This window comes from Emydura macquarii, unplaced genomic scaffold (genome assembly GCF_026122565.2).
Source record: "Emydura macquarii macquarii isolate MOO-44397 ecotype Brisbane River unplaced genomic scaffold, CSIRO-AGI_Emac_v2 contig_18, whole genome shotgun sequence".
Classification (NCBI taxonomy): domain Eukaryota; kingdom Metazoa; phylum Chordata; order Testudines; family Chelidae; genus Emydura; species Emydura macquarii.
The window spans coordinates 12,084,597-12,091,603 of record NW_027130155.1 but is presented as its reverse complement, the minus strand read 5'-3'; the positions used below and the strand labels follow the sequence as shown (position 1 = coordinate 12,091,603).

Genomic DNA, 7,007 nt, shown 5'->3' with positions numbered 1-7,007 from the left:
AACATGAAAAGAGTATTAGTGAAGTAATGCAGAGATGTGTGCTTCCTATTAAGATACTATATTACCTAATTATACATGAAATTTTAATTCTGAAGTAGCAAGCACTACGGTAACCTGCCGCCATTTGTGGTAACACAAAAAGAACATGTCAATAGAATGTCTGTGAATAGATGTATATACAGTTGAGACAATTTACCAGGAAAAAAATAAGCAGATAAAACAGTATCTAGTTTATTACGTATAGAAAGATTTCCAGAATTTACAAACACCCACATTTTTCATTCCAGGAAGAGTTTTGATTTGAAGACTTCACCCATGTATCTTTTTTCTATATACAATGGAAGACTTTGATTTCTTTTTTCTGATTTTCTGTAAGTTTCTGTGCAATAGATGATTTCAAGTTGACACTTGTAAATACCATGTACAGTAAGTTTGTCTTCATTTTAGTTAATACAGCCTATTTTACAAGAGGAGTACAAAATTATTTTTTCTTTTGGAAAGAATTTAGCTCAATAACAGGGTTATCTTACAACTGATAGTATCAGTAAATATGACTGTACAATCAAGACCCAGGGGCCAATGATTCATATTATATTATTTTCTGAATTACAATCTTAAAACAAGAATAGTACCCTACTCTATTCTTATTAGCCTTGTTTTAAGCAGGTTCCCCACTCTGTTTACAACAGAATATAGTATACCCCAGTTCCACATCAAAAAAGATGTGCTGTAGGAAAAGTTACATTTTAATTAAAAAAGTACATGTATAAATCAAAACCTATGTTAAATATTTAATACTCTTCAACCAACATTAACAGTTTTGTATGTAATAATTTACAATGATGATTTGTCATACAGGTTTTCAGCAGCAAATGAAATGTAATGTATCATGTAAATGTGCTAGTACAATACCCATTCTCACCATGACATAGTGGTGGGCACATCAGTTCATCGTGTCCAGCTAAGTCCTTATGGTAGAGGATGAAGTAAGAGAGACTCATTATCCAGGTGTCACAGTGCTTTTGCTTGGCACAACATAGAATGTGCAGTTCAGTCAACTAACTCCTGAGGTTTGTGTAAAGTAAACAAACTGAACTGGATGCATCATACCCATCTATAGACGAAGAGGAGGAGGAGGATGTGAGGTCCTAGTTGTGATTCATGTAACATTTATAGTCTGGATACCCATGAGTTAAAAGAAGGATTTGCTGAGGTTGTATAGGTCATCATTCTGAAATTGAAAGAGAAAAAAAGTAACCATCATAGGCTTGTAAACACACTGCTCATAATTACTGCTTTGAACAAAAAAATGACGTGCAATTCAAACTTCAATCTTTAGCACCTTTTCTTTAGAAAAGGACTAGCATACATAGTTATTTAAACTGTATTCTAACAAGTAAGACTCACTAAAGCGTCAAAGATGTTGAAACAATCAGAAATATATTTTAAAAACGTATTTGAGAGATTCACCTGTGGAAAAAGAAAACAATTAAGAGTGTTTATACTGATTAGATTTCTTGACACTAATTTCTATACCAAAAAAGAAAGCCCAGATCATTAACTTTCTGGGGTGTTTTGTATTCTCTACAAGGAAGTTTTTGGCTATATTTTTGGCCCCACTTTCCTGCCTATCTAGGTGCACAATTTCTTGTGTGAGAAGGTGCCAGGCATCACTCAACATGAACACCACTAACCATTAATGAGTAATGAAAAACTATAAAAATATAAAAGTTGGCCATTCCTATGGAGCCAGAAGTCAGGAAATTCTGGTGACATCTTTTAAAAAGTATAGCTCATATCACTGACCAAAAGACTGATGCCTCGTCAGTGTGGTGCATTGCTCCATACCAGTAGGGTATAAATTCTAGTCTAACCCAGTACTTCACGCACCAACGGCCCATGTGGACCCTGGTGGCATGCACTAGAAGTTCCCTAGGGCATTGGGACTACTAGACTTGAATTTACATCCAACTGATGTGGACTAATGCAGCATACAGACAATCTAACTCCTCACCAGATGTTACAACCATAATTCTGCTTCTGAACCCACCCTTAGTAGGGAAGTTATGACATCATTAAAACTAGGACACAACTGGAGATTTGTAGTGGCAGTGCCCGGTGGGGATGCACATGTGCTGTCCTGTCTCATGCCGCCTCAGGCACATAGCACCTTGCAACCAACCCCCACTTGGTTCCTTCTCTACCGTAGAGTATCTACGTGATAACTCCTAAGTAGAAGGGAAGAGGGAGGGTAGTAGAGCAGCCACAGGTACAAAAATCTCAAAGAACCCCAGTTACTGCACAGGGTGAATAGTCTTTTCTTCTTTGTGGAGTGTCCCTGTGGGTGCTCCACTTTAGGTGAGTGTACAGCAGTACCCTACAGTGGAAGGAAGGGGCTTCGGCGTTGTCGTCCACAATGACTATAAAAGATGGTACATTCGAATAGAGCATCTGATCATGAATACTGCTCTAGTGCATAATGTTGTGTGAATGTATGGACTGACGCCCAGGTTGCTGCTTTGCAGATGTCCATAATGGGGACATTATTAAAGAAGGCTATCGAAGCAGATAGAGCTCTGGTGGAGTGTGTGCTTCTCATTTATTCCCATGGGGTTTCTGGAAGAATGATGGGAGATGAATGGGCTGATTCAGATGGAATGAGAAGGCAACCTTAGGTAAGACTTGGGATATAGTCTTAAACTAACTTTATTTTTAAAGAATGTTGTGTATGGAGGGTGTGCCATAAGGGTTCTTAGTTCCCCCACCTGTCTGGCAGATGCGATAGCAACAAGGAAGGCCACCTTCATTGAAAGGTGGAGTAGTGAACATGTTGCTAATACTTCAAATGGTGGTCTGGTAAGGCCCTGTAACACTGGATTAAGGTCCCATGATGGAGTAAGGATTTGTATTTCAGGGTAGATGTTACGAAGGCCCTTAGGAAAATGCTTGGAGATTGGGTGAGCGAAAAAAATCGATAACTTATCCACCTTATGGTGGAATCCTGTGATAGCTGAGAGATGCATTCTGATCAAGCTCATGGAGAGACTCAATATTCTAAGTTCCAATATATAATCCAATACCAGAAATAGGGGAGAAGAGACTGCTTGATTTGTTGATTTTGGCACCATATAGTGAATCGCCTCCATTTGTGTTGGTATGTATGTCAAGTAGTCAGTTTAAGACTATTTTACAGATCGTTCCTTACTTCCTCCAAGCAGGACATTTCGGCTTCTTGGAGCCATGGAATAGCCACGCCTTGAGGTGGAGTGTTGTCAGGCTCGGGTGGTGAATCTGGCCTGCATTTTGTGAGAGGAGATGAGGCTGAAGAGGAAGAGTACGTGGTGGGCATGCAGCCATCTTTAGGAGGTAAGGTAACTACATTTGCCGGGGCCACATAGGGGCTATCAAGATGACTTTGGAATTGTCTGTTCTTATCTTGTGTAATACCCAAAATAGAAGAGGGGTTGGAGGGAAAGGGTACCATATTTGATGAGAAGAGCATTGCTTAGGGAACAGGGACCCACATCTGCTCCGGAGCAAACTGGACATATGGCATTTTAGGTGATCACAAAGAGGTCTATAGTCGGGAACCTCCACTGTTTGAATATATTCCATAGTACACAGGGAGCAATTTCCCACTCATGGTCCTGGGAGAATTTTCTGCTTCATGCATCTGAGATGGTGTTCTGGCATCCTGATAGATAGGAGACAGATGTTGAGGTTGTGACTGATGCAGCATATCCAAAGTAGCATGACTTCCATGCATAGGGAATGTGAACGTCCCCCTCCTTATCAGTTTATAAACATGCAAGTGACATTGTCTGTGAGGATCTTTATGGTTGTGTTCTTGATCATTAGGTAGGAAATGGTAGTACGCATTGCGAACCACCCATAGCTCCAGGAGGTTTATATGTACCAGGGATGCTGACTTGAATCAATGACCTTGGACAATCTGAGTGTGCAGGCATGCCCCCCAACCTAGAAGGGAAGCATCCATAGTAAATATCATCGTTGGGGGGTTCTGTACAAAGGGGACTCCTGCACAAACATTGTTTGATAGTGTCCACCACTGTAGGGAGTCTTACTTTGCTTGGCAGCATAAGGCATTTGTTTATGCCATGTCTGTGCGGAATGTAGACTGTCTGAAACCAGACTTGCAGGCATCGCATGTGCAGTCTTGTGTATTTGATGATGAACATTCTTGCGGACATGTGGCCCAATAGTTGTAAGCAAGTCCAGGGTGATGTCTGTGGACTTTCTAACATTATGGAGATAAGACTGAGTAAAGTCATGAACCGTTGTCAGGGAAGAGAGGCTTGTAGCCTCTGGAGAATTGAGTAGGCACCGATGAACTCCAATTTCTGCACAGGTATATATGTTGATTTTTGTGCATTTATTTGTAGGCCTAGGCTTGTGGGAAGAGCGACTGTGTTTTGTGTAGCTTCTAGTGCCCCTTGTTGTGTCGATGCTTTTGGTAGAAAACTGTCCAACCAGGGGAATATTATGATCCCTTGTCAGTGGAGGGATCCCCTGCAACCATCATGAGGACCTTCGAAAATACCTGGGGGGCAGTGGATAGTCCAAAGGAAAGTACTTTGTACTGAAAGTGGTCTGCTCCCAGAACAAATCTGAGGACCCTCTTTTGTGAAGTATGCATTGTTATATGAAAATGTGGGCCCTGGACTCAAGACAAAGGTGGTAGAGAAGGAGCTGAAGGGGGCTTGTTCACACAGCACTATGTAATCACCTGAAGCAATGCAAGACGGGGACGGTGCATGTGCTACCCAACCAGGCACTGCTACTACTAATCTCCGATTACAAGCACAGGGATGCACAATCAGCTAAAAGTGGAGCCCCCACAGGGACACTCCTCAAAGAAGAACCCGTATATATTTTTCATAACATATATATTAACTATGCTCCTAAAAGGTAGAATAACAGTGTATTTTCCTGTAGCGAATAAAGACTTCCCATAGGGCCACTGAAGTAAAAACAGAAAAGGCATCCTTGTCCTATATTCTTTAATTTCCCAAGAAACAGAATTTACTTTGTGTGGTCTATCCTGGTAAATGACGTGTGGTATGCTAGGAAAACTCCCGAGAGAATTATCTCACAGATCTCTTATTTACTTTCAACTGTCTCCTGAACTCCTATTCCAATCTTCTGGAATGTTCTTACCAGAATATCTATATTCAGCTTAACATAGCTTCACAGCTTTCAACTATCTTGGATCTAAAAGTAAGACAGTAATCCCACACTTTAATAAAGGACGAGTGACAAAGAAAGAAATCACCTAATTTAAACTGAGAAGCAGTGAAATGCACATTGTTTGTTTTTCATTTCATATCTGGCTCTTATCCAGCATAGTTGAATGAACAACTTAGTGAAAGAACAAACTACCCAGTAGTATGGTCACATGCTCCAACCTGCACAGTGGAAGAAACTGGGAGGGAAATGTAGTTTCTCTACTTATGTCAAGCTTATTGTTTTGAGATTTTTTCAATAAATAAAAACAATTTTCAGTATCAAATCCATATATCATATTTATTACCTAATTTTTCTGTAATCTACCTCAACTCCCAAATCTGTGATGCATTACTTATACAAATCCCCTCACTTCCCCAACACAACCAGTACTGTCAAGATTCTTTTGTAAAGAGACCTAGTATAACCTGTGGGTGTTAATCTCCCGACTTCTGTACACAGAAATACAAGAGAAAAAGCATTTAATAGAGATAGGGAAATATCTAGTAAAATCATTTGGAAACTTCAACAGCCCTGAAGAAAACAGTAATTATGAAAGACTAGGTGTGTCAGTTAACAAAATCTTTGGAAAAGTGAAATGGGGTGAAGACTGGAGTAGATTGTATATCTAGGAATTTCAGTGACTCAGGATGACCGTCCAAAAATATATGGAGCAGTAACTGTAATACGCTTTCATTGAATGTAAACGGTCTCTTGGCAGTTCCTTAGAAAAGCACCATGAAAAGGATACTTATAGTACATGGGTCAGTTTTAGACCCATTACCACACCTTCAATGTCTGCTGGGTTACTGTAGGGCACAGTACACTTGTAAGGATGTCCTGACAAAAAATTAACTTGCAACACTACTGTGAAGCCATATAAGCAACTTCAGTTTGCCAGTAAAATGGTTTGGAGCAGAACCACCACCATTTAACTGGAGAATCCTTCAATATCTCAGAACTCCATCCATTTGAATTAAGCTTTTGATTGTATCATTGTTTTTGAAACAGGAATGAAGAGATGCTCTATACCAGGGGTGTCAAACTCTATGATGGTGACAGGCCAAATTCACATACACTGACTTTCACAGGGGCCATGCAATTCCCTCTGCCAAAAAATTGGGGTCATCTTCCCCTTTTCGGCGGCGCAGCATCACCCCTTTTCGGCAGCGGGATTTCACGGGGGACCCTGTTGCCGGCTGACTGCACTGCCGCATTAAGAAATTTTTAGGAGCGATACCCACCGCCAAAGAATTCAAAGCATCTTCCGCTTTTCAGCAGCGGGGTTCTGCGGAGGAAGGTATTGCCGCTTTAAGTCTCTCTTAAAGTGGCAATGCCCTCCGCCGACAAATCTCTTAAAGTGGCAATGCCATACGCAGAGAAATGTGTCAGAACGCGGGCCGGCTCAAACAGGTTTGCAGGCCAGATGCGGCCCGCAGGCCTTATGTTTGACACCCCTGCTCCAAACCATATCCTTTGAAACATTTTTACTTAGATCTATAAAAAGAGCTATCCCCTTTAAGTGAAGTCATTCTACTTATGAACAATTTCGATTGTTCAGTTAGATCTAAAATTAGGCAAACAGTCCATATTATTTTGGCCTAAATCTTCAAAGTTTCTCTTAAACAAAAGCAAAACTGTATGAGTGACTAGGATTCTAAAGTAAGCATCTGAAACCTGTTACACATATCCTACATTACAAAAACATAACACACACAAGTGACAAAAACATTTAGAAATATCTGATTCTCTGATAAGGAAAG

The 7,007-nt window shown here is 40.4% G+C and overlaps 1 protein-coding gene across 1 annotated transcript in view; it reads right to left on the bottom strand.

The window, feature by feature from the left end:
• Positions 1-215: 215 nt before the first annotated feature.
• IRS1 (insulin receptor substrate 1) overlaps positions 216-7,007 on the bottom strand; it is a 70,672-nt gene continuing 63,880 nt past the window's right edge. The window contains exon 2 of the mRNA XM_067561402.1: positions 216-1,231. The gene's annotated coding sequence lies outside the window, so the exon portion shown is untranslated. The remainder of the gene's footprint in view (positions 1,232-7,007) is intronic.